The following is a 16,543-nucleotide window of genomic DNA, read 5'->3' as shown; positions in this document are numbered from 1 at the left end:
GTGTCTCACTGATTATTTGTATATCCCTGATACTTGGAACTTAGCAGGGGCTTAGTACATTTTTGTGGAGTGATTGAGCCAGTGCTAAGTGAGTGAACCAGTTTTTACAGAGCAGGATATAACTCACCCACTCTGAGCTAATGTGCATGTTGGTACTACAAAGTATAGAGTAATGCAGTGGTTTTGCACACTAGGATCTGGTCACCATTTGTTGCTATGGGGAAAGGGTCAATCTCTTTTTTTTTTTGTTTGTTTGAGATGGAGTCTTACTTTGTCACCCAGGGTGGAGTGCAGTGGCATGATCTTGGCTCACTGCAGCCTCTGCCTCCCTGGTTCCAGTGATTCTCCTGGCTCAGCCTCCTGAGTAGCTGGGTTTACGGGCGCGTGCCACCATGCTCAGGTAATTTTTGTATTTTTGGTAGTGATGGGGTTTCACCATGTTGTCCAAGCTGGTCTCAAACTCCTGACCTTAGGTGATCCTCCTGCCTTGGCCTCCCAAAGTGTTGGAGTTACAGGCGTGAGCCACTACGCCTGGCCAGGGTCAGTCTTCTTGATGATAAATGTAAAACTATTTAAATAATTTGGATATTTAGTAGTCTAAGAAATTTAATGGGATGAATTTTCCCTAGATTGTTAATGATCTCTTTAGAAATACATACTGCATCTACTTTGTTCTGGCTTACTCTCTTAATAGCTATGAGACCTTGGGTATGTTACTACACTTTTCTGTGTTTCATTTTTGTAACCTTTAAAAGGGAAGTGTAGTAATAATAGTACATAATTCCTATGTAGTTGTGAGGATTGAGTGAGATAATTCATAAAGAACTTACTACAGTGCTTGGCAAATATTAATTACTCAACAAATGGTAGCTGTTATTAATGTTATCTTTCTAGAGTAGAAGTATGGAATTTATTGTGACTTTCAGTATATGAAGAAGGAATAATGTTTTGTCTTTTAAAACACCTTTATTAGAGAAATTAAGCGCTGACTTTATTGGTTTCTGTATTTTGGGACCTATTTTCTGGTTGTAGCTTACTTGGTCTCTTCTTGGCAATAGAGATCAAACTTTGGCTATTTGCCTGGATTTCTTGGTGAACCAGTGGAGGTATGGTATGACCTTTGACTCTCCATCATTCTTTTTTTTTTTTGGTAGAGATGAAGTCTCGTTATGTTGCCCAGGCTGGTCTTGAACTGCTGGCCTCAAGCAATCCTCTGCTGCCTTGGTTTCCCAGATTGCTCGGACTCTATCATCTTTTTAAACTTTGTGGTTTTTGGTTGAAACAGTTTGGATTGTTCTGGAGAGTTCACTGAGGTTGATAGTTTTTTCTCAGTTAAAAATGTCGGTGGACTGGGCATGGTGGCTCACGCGTGTAATCCCAGCACTTTGGGAGGCTGAGGCGGGCGGATCACGAGGTCAGGAGATCAAGACCATCCTGGCTAACACGGTGAAACCCTGTCTCTACTAAAAATATAAAAACAAAATTAGCCGGGCATGGTGGCGGGCGCCTGTAGTCCCGGCTATTCCGGAGGCTGAGGCGGGAGAATGGCGTGAACCCGGGAGGCGATGCTTGCAGTGAGCCGAGATTGCGCCACTGCACTCCAGCCTGGGTGACGGAGCAAGACTCCGTCTCAAAAAAAAAAAAAAAAGTCAGTGGGCCAGCCATGGTGGCTCACACCTGTGATCCCAGCACTTCTGGAAGCCAAGGTAGGAGGATCACTTGAGATTAGGAGTTTGAGACCAGCCTGGGCAACATCTCTACAAAAAAATAAAAATAAATTAGCTGGGAGTGATGGCACATGCCTGTGGTCCCAGCTACTCGGGAGGCTGAGGTGGGAGGATCGCTTGGGCCCAGGAGGTCGAGGCTGCAGGGAGCACTGATCATGCCATTGCACTCCAACCTGGGTGACAGAGTGAGACAATGTCTCAAAAAAAAAAAAAGTCAGTGAATGTAAAAAACACCCCTTTCTAAATTTTTTCTGACTAGATCAATCATCATTGAGGAGGTACAGTATTTCTCCATAATCCCCTGCCCCAGAAGCAAAGGAGTGTTTTTAAAAATATATTTCTGTGTTTACTTACATTTTGATCAGGCTGTATAATTATGAAGGGAAAAACCAACACCCTTTAAAATGAGCACGCCCGAAAGCCTGCCCTTCAACCAAGTGTCATTGTAGGGACACTGTCTCCTAGATAGGAGTTAGTGTTAAACTCTTGACTTAAAACCTTTGAGATGAGGTCCAGGTTTCCCAATATGGTATCTGAGGTAGTTCAAGATCCTCTCCCCAGCTTCTTCACCATTGTCATTTATTGTCTCTCCTCCTGGCTTGTACATTTTACCTCCAGTACTCCTGAAGTTTGCATTGTACTATGTCTGCAGTTCTTCAGATGTGCAGTGCCTCTTTTCTCACTGTCTTTGCACGTGCTGTTCTCTTGGCCTAGATATCTCTTTGTTACTCTTAATTGGTCTACTCTGACTTAGCCTTTAAGACTCAGCCTAGGAGATAACCTTTTCCAGAAGGTTTTCCGTGATTTCCTAGGTTGGGATTGGGTACCCCATCTCTGGGTTACTCTGATTGTGGTTATCCATTTATTATTTGTTGGTCTCTTCCACTTGCAGTGGACAGGAGTTGTATCTGATCATCCTTTTATTCTCAGAGCCCATCTTGGGACCTTGTACAGAATAGGCATCAGTAAAGACATGTCACGTGAATCCATCATTTCAAACTGGCCTATTAACAGCTGTAATTTCCCAATGAGTCAGTTACTCCATGTTGCTCTGGGCTGAGTTTTGTTTGTTTGTTTGTTTTTGTTTTTGAGACAGAGTCTTGCTCTGTCACCCAGGCTGGAGTGCAGTGGCGTGATCTCGGCTCACTGCATCCTCTGCCTCCTGGGTTCAAGTAATTCTCCTGCCTCAGCCTCCCGAGTAGCTGGGCTTACAGGTGTACACCACCATGCCCAACTAATTTTTGTATTTTTAGTAAAGACGGGGTTTCACTCTTTTAGCCAGGATGGTCTTGATCTCCTGACCTCGTGATCCGCCTGCCTTGGCCTCCCAAGGTGCTGGGACTATAGGCATGAGCCATTGCACCTGGCCTGGGCTGAGTTTTAACAGAGTGTCTTCTATCATTGTTGTTGCCCCTTGCTCCCTGCCCGTTGTGTTGTCTCTACTCTACTTCAGCCCACTCTCATGTAGCTTTCCTTTACTCTTTGCCCATAGCTGAGTCAGTGGAGCTGTGTGCACAGTAGACACAATGAGACTCAGAAAGAACTTGATTTATGACGGATCCCTGGAATCTCACTTGGAATGAATGCAGATCACATTGGTAAATGGAGAAGATGGGACCTTATGATTGCTTTTCTGACTCTTAGTCTAGAGTTCTTTTTTCTGCTTCCAAGTTTCCTCTTTATTAACCTTTGGTCAGTTTTAATTTGTAGATAATATAAAATGAATGCTATAAAACCAAATTGTATCAAATGCTTGTGTATTTGATTTTTACAACTGAAATATAAGACTTGACTTAACTATTTGATGGTAGAAAGATTGAGACTTTAAGAAATGTGGGTTTTTAATTACCCTATTAAGCCATTAGTAGTTTCTGGCAGGCAATTTTTTTTTTTTCCCCAGGCTGGAGTGCAATGGCACCATCTCGACTCACTGCAAGCTCTGCCTCCTGGGTTCATGCCATTCTCCTGCCTCAGCCTCCCGAGTAGCTGGGACTCGGGAGTAGGTGTGTGCCACCACGCCTGGCTAATTTTTTTTGTATTTTTAGTAGAGATGGGGTTTCACTGTGTTAGCCAGGATGGTATCGATCTCCTGACCTCGTGATCCACCCACCTTGGCCTCCCAAAGTGCTGGGATTACAGGCATGAGTCACGGTGCCCGGCCTCTGGCAGGCAATTTTAATTAGGATTCCCCAAAATATTTTGCTGATTAGAGTCTTTGTAGCAAGCAAAAATAATCACTTATGCATCTATGCATTATTTTAGTCAACATGGATATCAGCCTCTATGTTCGGTTGGTTTTGATGATACACGGAGATGAGTAAGGTGTAGTTGCTGTCTTCAAGGAGCTCCAGATGCAACAGAGATAAGGTATAAACAAATAAGTTGGCTGGGTGCGGTGGCTCATGCCTGTAATCCCAGCACTTTGGGAGGCCGAGGTGGGCGGATCACAAGGTCAGGAGTTCGAGACCATCCTGGCCAACGTGGTTAAACCTTGTCTCTACTAAAAATACAAAAATTAGCTGGGCATGGTGGCGCATGCCTGTAGTCCCAGCTACTCAGGAGGCTGAGGCAGGATAATCGCTTGAACCCGGGAGGCAGAGTTTGCAGCGAGGCGAGATTGTGCCACTGCACTCCAGCCTGGGCAATAGAGGGAGACTCCATCTCAAAAAAAAAAACAAAAACCAAGTTACAGTTCAATGTTATAGATGTTATAAAATAAGTAGCAGAGACAGGGTATTCAAACCTTTTTTTAGGGAAGAGTTCTTGGAGGAAGAGTAACCTGAGCTTATTTTTGAAAGAAGACTAGGTCTTATGTGTGGACAATTCTGGACATGGAGTCAGAAGAACTGAATTTGAACCCCAGCTTAGCCACTTACTAGCTGTCTGACTTGGACAGGTTGTTTAAGTACTCTGTGAATCTCAGTTTTTTCCCATGTAAAGTGGGGACAGTCATATCTATATCCACCTTTGAAATTCAATACATTTGAAAGAAGCTCATAAATGTGATATACAAGTATTCTGTTTTTTAGCTCATAAATGTGGTATACAAGTATTATATTCTGTTTTTTTCCAAGCCAAACTGTATCCAGCTTTATTAAAGATACTGTCCGTAAACAATCATGGCATTTCAGACAGGACATGTGCAGACAATCGTTAACAGTATACAACAACTTTCAAACTCCCTTCTTTAATGGCCTACCAAAAATCAGAAAGCCACTATAAAACCCAGTGAAGTCTTCATCTGATGCTCTGAACAGGGAAAGTTTAGAGTGAGGGTTGACATTTCACATTTAGCATGTTGTTTAACAACTTTTCATAAGCTGACCCTGACTTTCAGGAAGTGAAGTGAAAGTGACAGAATTTACCTGAAGATCCACAATCTAGAAACGGAACCACTGCTCTTTTGACAGGTGCCATCTCAGTGGCATCACTGGAAAGTCCAGATTGCCTGACACACTGGTAACCAATGATTAGGGGTCAGGTCCCAATAGATGTCTGGGTTTAAGGGAGTTAAGTCTAGCTGAAAGGTAGAAAGGGAGAAGAGGACATAAAAACAAATTTGTTTTTCCATACCACAAGGCTTTTGTGCCAAGGTGGCCATGTGTGTCAAAGTCAGGGAATCCCTGCTCCTGGGAGCCAAGAGGAAGTCTCTCAAAACTGGAAGGGAAAGGTGTTTTCCCCACATCAATCCAGCTTTGGAGACATTTTATTAGTGACATATGCCCCTTCCTCTCAAAACAACAAGGACATGTTCTGTGTGCTAACAACATAGCTTAAAAAAGTAAAACAAAATTCTGCATTTTTATAAAACTTGATTAAAAATAGTTTCAAACTGTACAGTCACCAGAAGTACATGGTTATTAAAAATGCACACACTTCGCTTGGCATCTCCAGCACCTTCAGCTTTCTGTCCCTGGTCTGTTTTGGCATCTCCATTTTCTGTAGGGTTATCCCCATCCTGGCCAGCCTCAGCTTTTCCCTTTTTCCCTTTGGGTACCTTCTCTCCCTTCTTTGCAGGGGCTTTTTTGGCCTGGGCTCTATCTTTGGAGGAGCAGGTTTAGCAGACAACCTTGTGGATCTTCTCTGTGGTTCATCCTTCACCTTGGCTTTATATCCTTTAGCATCCCCTTCAGCCTTTCTCGGGCATGGTGGCGGCGACAGTGACGGCAGTGGGACGTAGGCACTGGGCGTGGGATGCAGCGGAGCACAGGCTTTGGTTGGTCTGGGGGTCGTTCTCACCTCTTCTTCTGGTTTTTGTTTTTTACTTATTCATTGACAATTATATTTTGACAGATTGTAGCATCAGTTTTCTTACCCAAACCAGAAATAAGTGAGGAAAATATTGAGTATATTAGTGTGTAGACATCATTTATGAAGTGCTAACACTATAAACATGTATCAAGGCAAATATTTTAAAGTTCAGATCCATGAAACTTTGATTCTTTGCTATTGTGCAAGATACTGCTTAAGGTACCTAAATGAATGGTATCTGAAAAATTATTGAGTTTGCTTCTGAGTGGCTTGGATAGCAACCAGCTGAACTAGAAAGAGCCTCATTTCTTGTCAGAAGACTTATGCTTGCATCCAAGTGATGCAGCTTATGTCTGTGCTGCTGAAGGTTATTTAACATTTCAGAGTTTCATTTTCTCCATCAGTAAAGGAGAAAAATAATAGTTACTTTGTAGACTGTGAATTAGGAATAAACTGGATAAATTGCTTACCACTAGCTTTCATCAGTTAAAAGTTAATTTATGGAATATTAAACAAATTTCCATTTAATTACACTAGATTTCTTTAGAGAAACTTGCTCTAAATGGTGGGTGGGGGGAATTCTGTTATTTATGCTTTACTGACACTGATGATATTCTACCTCCTTCTTCCAGTTATTCCTCAATAATTTTGTAAGGTGAGTTTAAATCTCAGCTATTGTACTTCCTTGCAGTGTGACCTTCAAAGTTACTTAATCTTTCTATAACTTATTTTCTCCATCTATTAGGTGGAGAATTAATGGCATTTATATTATATAGTTACTTAATCTTTCTATAACTTATTTTCTCTATCCATTAGATGGAGACATAATGGTATTTACATTATATAATTGTTAGGAAGTAACTAAAGTGCTTAGTTCAGTGTTTGGCACATAGTATGATTTCAGAAAATGGTAGTGCTATGGACTGAGTGTATCCCACCAAAATTCATATGTTGAAACCCTAATCCTCAGTGTGATGTTTGGGGTGGGATTTTTGGGAAGTAATTAGGTCATTAGGATGGAGCTCTATAAGTGCCCGTATAAGAAGAGACACCAGAGAGCTTACTTCCTCTCTCTCTGCTTTCCACTATGTGAGGATACAGTGAGAAGAGGGCCATCTGCAAACCAGGAAGCTGACTGTCACCAGACACCAGATCTGCTAGTACCTTGATCTTGGACTTCCCAGCCTCCAGACCTGTGAAAAATAAATGTTTGTGGTATTCTGTTGCGTACACAGCAGCCTGAACTGACTAAGATGGATAGCATTGTTATTGTCACTTTCATTTTATAAATGAGAAGGTGAATACAGATTTAGAAACCTGATTAGATTCATAGTAAGAGGCAAGGATGGGATTCAATCCAGGTTTGTGTGATGCCAAAGACTTTACTGTTTATTCTTTTACCAGGCTACATTTTGTAATTAACATTTCATTTGTATGGAAACGTATTCTGAAATGCTGTAGAGTGCTTGGAAATAATTTGTTATTCTTGGGTATTTAAAACTTTCAGTGATGTTTTACTAACCGTTTACATAAACTTGAAACTAAATTGGTTAGGGAAAGAAATCTTTGGCCTGGCCTCCCTGTGATCAGACAGTTTTAGGGCAGATATTCTGGGGTGGTAGTCAGTGGTTAGTAAAAAGAAAATTGTGTGTGTGTGTTTGTGTGTGAGTGTATTTTCTCCTAAACAGCTTCATTGAAATAAAATTGGCATACAGTAAGTGATACAAATTTTATGTACAATTTGCTAAGTTTTGACATACATATACACCCATGAAACCATCACCACAAAGCAGATGGTGAACATATCCATCACCTCCCAAGTTTCTTGGTGCCCCTTTGAAGTCTTTCGCTCCTCATTCTCCTCATATCCCCCCATTTAAGCAACCACCTATTGGCTTTTCTATCACTATAGATTAAACAATGGTCAGATCAATCAGGATTCAGTCAGTTCACCTCTCAGCTGTAGTTTGATCGTCTGTGAAACAGGGATTCTACCATCTTCCCAAAGGACCATTGGAGAAGATTAGGATTAATGTATATAAAGAGCCTAGCATAATGTCTGATGCATAGTAGGCCCTCAGTCCCTGGAAGCCAGTATTACCAGCAAGCTTTCACTTGGTGGTCTAGAGTACATTTAGGAGTTCAGAGTGCCAAAATGCATTTCTGTCACTTAGAGCTCCTGTTCTTTTCCACTGAATGGGCTTCCAGTGTTTTTGAAACAGGAAAATTTACATTTAGGCAGCTTAAGGCCCTAAGGGACGTTCTGTTGCTCCTGCTCCTACCTTCCCTCCCTCATGCCCAGTGTTACACATGCTATTAATTATGAACAGATGTTCTTCAAAAATAAGCAAAGATCTCCACAGCAGATTTTTGCATTCTTTATGCCTATGTTTAAGTCTGGCATTGTGATCAAGCTGCATAAGCAATGAGTTTGTAGTTAGAGTTCTGGGTTTTAGTTCCTATTCTGCCTTGGGCAAATCATAAAATCTTTCTGAGCCTCAGTTTTCTCAGTGTGAAGTGGTGGTGGTGGAGTCATACCTCAGAAGTTTGTTGAGAGGATCAAAGGAGAATTCTGAAAGTGAATTGTATGATGAGGTTATAGTTCATCTGCATCCTCCCATGACTGCCTCACAGTGTCAGAACTTTGTAAAAGGATCAGGTAGCATTTAAATCTGATATCTTACAGGTTTTTAATATAAGTATTTTAAATTGGGCTCTGCTAATAGAATAAAGTGGCAAAAATAAATAACAACAGATAAATAATTTGTGAAATTATTTGCTCAAGGTTAAAAGTGCTTCCATTTTAAAGTCAGAGAAACTTTAATTCAGATATTAGTTAAGTAGCTGTGTGACCATGGACAAGTTATTTAATTTCTCTGAGCCTTAAATTCTCACCTGTTAATAAGGCATATCTGTTCTACCTCAGAGGGTTGTTGGGAGGATTAGAAATAATATGTGTACCGTAGTTGGCATATAGCAGATGCCCAGTGATGCTAGCTTCATTCCTTCCATTTCCAAAATTGGTAGATTTGTGGATTCGTTGAACTATTCCTGAAGGGATTACTTTTGCCTTCTCTATTCCGTGATGTGGTTCAGCACAGGTTAGCTGTTAGGTAGTGTCTCAGGTTTCCCATTCAAGTCTGTAAATGTCATTTGAGCTTTGTGGTGCTAGCAGTTATTGCAAAGGAATTTTTTTTTTTTTTTTTAAATAATGGGAGGCACCTATGCTTTGCTTTTGTACTTTCTCATCAATTCTCATTGCTCTGTCTAGCTAGAGATACTTTGTATTGTGAGAGCCAGGGAAACCAGGGGCCATTTTCTTGTCTCTCTGTGTTTATTTGGGTTGGAGGATTGTCTAAAAGTTCCCTAGTGAATAAAGTAGATTTGCTGAGTTCAGATTCTTCCCTCCTGGGTGAGCCCAGGATCGAACTACTGGGCAAGAAAAGAAATAGGAAGATGTGGAGAAAACTGGTGAGTTCTGCTTGTAAAGTTGTCAGGATCTTTGAGTTGGGGGGCATGTAGAAAACAGTTGATTGCCCATTTCCCTCTTCATTTCCAGAGCCTGTACACTCCAACACAAAGGGAGCTTTAAGATGGAGGTCTGCATTGTAATTTCCTAGAAATTACTGCTTCTGGTAACCGCTCATTCAGTTTTCACCTCTTTGCTGCAGTAGATGAAACAATGGGGACAATAAAACCATTTATCTGATGGCTGTAGCCTCAATGGGATGTTTGTTTTAATAATGGTATAATTTGCAGGGTTCATAAATTGTGATTTTATTCTCATGGAAATAACTGCCCGGTGGTATTTGGATTCTCAGGTCTCCTGTTGTGGATAATTTCGCTAACATTCTGGCTGACAATTCCCTTTATTCTACACTTCGATTTAGATTGTTCATGCTGGTTGGGTAATTAGCCCAGAACAGAGCCAGTTTTTTTCAGTTTGGGGATGGCAGGTGGTTACTAGGTAACTAGAAGATCTTCTGAATGGAGAAGAAACTCTGCTTAGGGATTCAAGGCAAATACCCAGGTTTGTTTTGATTATCTGGGATTAAAAAAATTATCTAATACCAAAATATTTGATGAAAATTGAAAATTTAATTCATCTGAATATTTGTTTTCCATGACACCAAACAACCCATTATATTTGGAATATCCTATGTTTGAGTTTTAAATTTTCATGTGCATGTTTTGGCAGGGAATATCCACAGAGGGCAGAGGCTGATAATAGCTACACATGCTAGACATTGCCATAGGTGTTTTACTTACATTATGTCTAATTTTTTTTTTTTTTTTGACATAGTTTGACTCTTGTTGCTCAGGCTGGAGTGCAGTGGCACGATCTCGGTTCACTGCAACCTCCACCTCCCAGGTTCAAGTGATTGTCCTGCCTCAGCCTCCCGAGTAGCTGGGAGTATAGGTTCCTGCCACTACACCCAGCTAATTTTTATGTTTTAGTAGAGACGGGGTTTCACCACGTTGACCAGGCTGGTCTCAAACTCCTGACCTCAGGTGATCCACTTGCCTCAGCCCCCCAAAGTGCTGGGATTACAGGTGTGAGCCACCACACCCGGCCATTTCTAAATCTTAATGAGAACTCTGATAGGTAGGTATTGTTTCCATGTTACCCATGTAAAAAGTTAAGACATGTTTAGTAACTAAATTAAGGGATTCAGCTAATTAGTGGCAGACAGTTTACCAGATTCAAAGCTTATCCTAGGCTTTCAATTACAGGGTAAGACATTCTGAAGATACATTCAAGGTGAAATTAAACTGTTAGATATTACAGCAGTTGGCTCAAAAATAATATTATATGTGAATTAATACCTATCATCAGATGTATATATCTGATTGTTCTTCCTGTCATTTAATCTTGTTTTACAGCAGTAACATAAATGGAATATTTTGATTATCTCACCAAAATTAAAGGACTTCTAGGCATAATCCTGTTTTAAGAATTCTTTAAAAGGCTCCAAAGCATGGCGTAGTCACTGGAAATAGCCTCAGACTTGGGTTTCAAAATCTTGGCACTGCCATTTATTGGGTTATCTTGGATAAACCTCTTGACCATCATTGGATAACCCTTACTCTTGTGTAAGCCTTATTTTGCTCATCTGCAAAATAGGGATATGATACACATTTTACAGGGATGTTAGGGTTAATGTATGTGGTGGGGTCTAGTATATGACTGTAACATGATAGGGGCTCAGTAATATGTTGGTTTCCTTTATTGAGTAATGCTACTGCTAGTAGAGTATCAGGGGATAATTTGGTGCTTTCATCATTGGCCTCAGGATTTATTAAAAGATGGCCAACATCGGATGGGCACGGTGGCTCACACCTGTAATCCCAGCACTTTGGGAGGCTGAGATGAGCGGGTCACTGGAGGTCAGGAGTTTGAGACTAGCCTGGCCAAAATGGTGAAACCTTTTCTCTACTAAAAAAAAAAAAAAAAAAAAAAAAAAAAATGCCAGGTGTAGTGGCACATCCCAGCTACTTGGGAGGCTGAGGCAGGAGAATCACTTGAACCTGGAAGGCAGAGGTTGCAGTGAGCCAAGATCATGTCATCGCACTCCAGCTTGGGCGACAAGAGGGAAACTCCATCTCAGAAAAAAAGATGGCCAACTTCAAGTGCCATTATGTTATATTTTCATGTGATGCTGTTAAACTAATAGAGCTGATTTTTCTCCAGGAACTTGCTGTTCCATCTAGGTAATTTGTTTAAGGGGCAGTTAGATAGATGATGTATTTTTTTATACTCTCTTGGTCAAGAGAGTGAGTGCATATGTGGAAAGGGCATTGGATTTGTGATTATACAAACTTGGTGGGAGGTCCAGCATTGCTGTTTACTAGCTAAGTTTCATGGGACAACTGACTTTCTCTGTTTGAAACTTGGGATAGAGATAATAATAGCCAACTTTCCCATCTGTTGTGAAGATCAAATGAGATAATGAATGTGAAAATGCCTTTTAAATTGGAAAAATGCCAGCCAAGATAGTAACTATTATGTGACATTCATAATTAGTATTAAGTGGGGCTTAGAGAATTAATTACCTTTTTTTTTTTTGAGACAGGGTCTTGCTCTGTCACCCAGGCTGGAGTACAGTGGTGGGCTCATGGCTCACTGTTGCCTCCACCTCCTGGGCTTAGTGATCCCCCTGCCTCGCCTCCTGAGTAGCTGGGACCACAGGTGTGCAACGCCATGCCCTGCCCCCGCCCCTGCCCCTTGGTTTTTTGAGACGAATCTTGCTCTGTCACCCAGGCTGGAGTGCAGAGTCCCGCTCATAGCTTACTGCAGCCTGGAACTCCTGGACATAGTGATCCTCTCACCTCAGTATCCTGAGTAGCTGGGATTATAGGCATGTACCACCATGCCTGGCTCATTCTTGAATTTTTTGTAGAGACAGGGTCTCTATGTTGCCCAGACTGGTTTCGAACTCCTGTCCTCCAGCCAACCTCCTGTCTTCCAGCCAACCTCCTGTCTTGGCCTCCCAAAGTGCTGGGATTACGGGCATGAGCCACTGTGCCCCGTCGGAATTCACTGCTATTTTAAGAGGGAAATTTAACATTTCCCGTGATCTATATAAAGACATTTTGATGAGTTTTATTATGGTAGTCCTTGGGGACAGCAGAAGAAAAGAGGCCAGAATGATGTTCTGGGTAGATAAAGTATTGAGTGAATGTAACTGCATAGTGGAAATGAGAAAATGGGGTGAGGTACTACTGTGAGGCAGGCCCAGAGGACTTAGAGAAGAGCTTAGACTGGAGGTTTGGATCTTGGTCTAGTCTTGATCCCTAGAACAAGGAAGTGGGAGGCTCCTTGATTAGAAAAACTTAGGACACAGGGTAGTGTGTGGAGAACTGTTGAGGAATAGGGATAGAGGTAACAACTATAGCTTCCCTCATGATGACACTCAAGTTGAAATCCTGGTTTTAAGCCTTCTAGGAGTATGTACAGAAGTTAAAATAGATTTTTTTTCATTCCTCTTTCTACCTTCTAACAGTTAAGTGTGTCCATTTTTAGGGGAAAGTTCCAAGTGCGTCTTGCGATTATTGTGCATGAATCCTGTGGTGTCTCTCAGGTGAGCACATTGATGTATCTTCATTTAAAGAGGTGCAGATGGTGGCTGGCAAATGGGGGATCTGCTTCCACCGGCTAGAATGCTTAATTTTATGGAGGCTTATTCAGATTATCTCTTACCTGAAAATTGATTCTGTTTACAGCATTTCAGTAATGTGGATGATATTTTTCCTAAGTGGAACATCAACCTAAATTTTCAGTGTGTTTATTTATTTATTTATTTATTTATTTTTTTATTGATCATTCTTGGGTGTTTCTCGCAGAGAGGGATTTGGCAGGGTCATAGGACAATAGTGGAGGGAAGGTCAGCAGATAAACAAGTGAACAAAGGTCTCTGGTTTTCCTAGGCAGAGGACCCTGTGGCCTTCCGCAGTGTTTGTGTCCCTGGGTACTTGAGATTAGGGAGTGGTGATGACTCTTAACGAGCATGCTGCCTTCAAGCATCTGTTTAAGAAAGCACATCTTGCACCGCCCTTAATCCATTTAACCCTGAGTGGACACAGCACATGTTTCAGAGAGCACAGGGTTGGGGGTAAGGTCATAGATCAACAGGATCCCAAGGCAGAAGAATTTTTCTTAGTACAGAACAAAATGAAAAGTCTCCCATGTCTACTTCTTTCTACACAGACACAGCAACCATCCGATTTCTCAATCTTTTCCCCACCTTTCCCCCTTTTCTATTCCACAAAACCGCCATTGTCGTCACGGCCCTTTCTCAATGAGCTGTTGGGTACACCTCCCAGACAGGGTGGTAGCTGGGCAGAGGGGCTCCTCACTTCCCAGTAGGGGCGGCCGGGCAGAGGCGCCCCTCACCTCCTGGACGGGGTGGCTGGCCGGGCAGGGGCTGACCCCCACCTCCCTCCCGGACGGGGTGGCTGCCGGGCGGAGACGCTCCTCACTTCCCAGACGGGGTGGCTGCTGGGCGGAGGGGCTCCTCACTTCTCAGATGGGGCGGCTGCCGGGCGGAGGGGCTCCTCACTTCTCAGACGGGGCGGCTGCCGGGCGGAGGGTCTCCTCACTTCTGAGACGGGGCGGCTGGGCAGAGACGCTCCTCACCTCCCAGACGGGGTCGCGGCCGGGCAGAGGCGCTCCTCACATCCCAGACGGGGCGGTGGGGTGGCGGGGCAGAGGCGCTCCCCACATCTCAGACGATGGGCGGCCGGGCAGAGACGCTCCTCACTTCCTAGATGGGATGGCGGCCGGGAAGAGGCGCTCCTCACTTCCTAGGTGGGATGGCGGCCGGGCAGAGACGCTCCTCACTTTCCAGACTGGGCAGCCAGGCAGAGGGGCTCCTCACATCCCAGACGATGGGCGGCCAGGCAGAGACGCTCCTCACTTCCCAGACGGAGTGGCGGTGGGCAGAGGCTGCAATCTCGGCACTTTGGGAGGCCAAGGCAGGCGGCTGGGAGGTGGAGGTTGTAGCGAGCCGAGATCACGCCACTGCACTCCAGCCTGGGCACCATTGAGCACTGAGTGAACGAGACTCCGTCTGCAATCCCGGCACCTCGGGAGGCCGAGGCTGGCGGATCACTCGCTGTTAGGAGCTGGAGACCAGCCCGGCCAACACAGCGAAACCCCGTCTCCACCAAAAAAATACGAAAACCAGTCAGGCATGGCGGCGCAGTGCCTGCAATCGCAGGCACTCGGCAGGCTGAGGCAGGAGAATCAGGCAGGGAGGTTGCAGTGAGCCGAGATGGCAGCAGTACAGTCCAGCTTAGGCTCGGCATCAGAGGGAGACCGTGGAAAGAGAGGGAGAGGGAGACTGTGGGGAGAGGCAGAGGGAGAGGGAGAGGGAGAGGGAGAGGGAGAGTTTAATTATTGATGTATCTGAATGCTGCAGTGTATTAGTTAAGGATTTTTCCATATGAGAGGCTTCTGGCTGTGAGTTTTGGTACTACACTAATTTTATTCATTTTTTTCCAGGGGGATGTCAGTTTTTCTTCATTGCAAGTAACTGCATTATGTTGTCTGGATCATTGTCTTCTGTATTAAGTATTACAGTAGAATAGTTGTTGTTCAGGACAGTTTCAAAGTCTGTGTTTTATTTGCCTATAAGAACATACTTAGGCATCTTTCTTCTCTGTTCTTGGTCTGCTAGTATGAACATAATACAGTGACTAAGTAAGGAGATGGGTTTCCATAGGCCCCAGTCAGAATCAGCCTGACTTACTTTATCATATTAACTTTATATATAATAATGTCAACTGATATTTGCATAATTCTTTGTAAGGTATTTTTATGATACTTAAATATTTTTTTTCTTTTCTTGTCTTTTTTTTTTTTTTGAGACAGGATCTCACTCTGTCACCCAGGCTGGAGTACAGTGACGTGATCATGATTCATTGCAGTCTCAGCTTCCCAGGCTCAAGTGATCTCTACACTTGAGCCTCCTGAGTAGCTGGGACCGTAGGTGCATGCCATCATGCCCAGCTAATTTTTTGTAGAGGTGGGGTTTCACCATGTTGCCCAGGCTTGTCTCAAACTCCTGAGCTCAAGTGATCCATCAGCCTTGGCCTCCTTAAGTGTTGGGATTACAGGTGTGAGTCACTGTGTCCAGTCTAAAATTTTTCTTTTTACTAATATGTTTCTTGTACTAAACTGGTAGCTCTTTTTGTGGAGGACCATTTTTTTTCATCTTTGTACTCACTTTATTTAGGACTGAGCTAAGAATAATCATAACGATACTAGCTAACACTGTGTTTTATGCCGGGTTTGTGCCAAGTGCAGTATTTGTTTTAATCCTCATTATCCCCGTTTTATAGAGGAGAGAACTGAGTCTCAGAGAAAGGAAGTAGCTTGCTTAGTCTCACAGCTAATGAAGGGATGCAGCTGTGATTAGAACCCAAGCAATCTGATTTCAGAGCTATGTACTTAACCCTTATATTTTCTCAGAAACAGCTTGTATGAATATGTAGATATATATGAAAGATATTATCTCCCTTATTTGAGTCTTAAAACTCTGTGAAGCAGTTAATTATGCTTTTCATATCCATTCTATAGGTTAGGAAAAGTAAGATGAGTTAATTACACAAGATCATTCATTTGTTGAGTAACAGAATCTGGACCCCACATCCCAGGTCTCCTGACTCCAAATCTCATATTTTTTCCCCTGCTGTAATACTTTTAGCTGTTGATTAGAGCTTCACCTCTATTTTATTTATTTATTTATTTATTTTTGAGATGGAGTCTCACTCTATTGCCCAGGCTGGAGTGCAGTGGTATGATCCCAGCTCACTGCAACCTCTGATCCCCCCGGGTTCAAGTGATTCTTCTGCCTCAGCCTCCTGAGTAGCTGAGACTACAGGTGCGCACCACCATGCCCGGCTAATTTTTGTATTTTTAGTAGAGACAGGGTTTCACCATATTGGCCAGGCTGGTCTCCAACTCCTGACCTCGTGATCTGCCCGCGTCGGCTTCCCAAAGTGCTGGGATTACAGGCATGAGCCACCGTGCCCAGCCAACATCTATTTTCTTAGGAATACAC

General features: G+C 42.9%; 1 protein-coding gene across 8 annotated transcripts in view; it reads left to right on the top strand.

Moving 5' to 3' along the window:
* FAM168A (family with sequence similarity 168 member A) overlaps positions 1-16,543 on the top strand; it is a 238,926-nt gene that overhangs the window by 53,629 nt on the left and 168,754 nt on the right. The window lies entirely within an intron of this gene.

Source organism: Pan troglodytes, chromosome 9, assembly GCF_028858775.2.
Source record: "Pan troglodytes isolate AG18354 chromosome 9, NHGRI_mPanTro3-v2.0_pri, whole genome shotgun sequence".
NCBI classification, from domain to species: Eukaryota; Metazoa; Chordata; class Mammalia; order Primates; family Hominidae; genus Pan; species Pan troglodytes.
The sequence above is the reverse complement of the archived record's forward strand: the minus strand, read 5'-3'. Positions and strand labels throughout refer to the sequence as shown.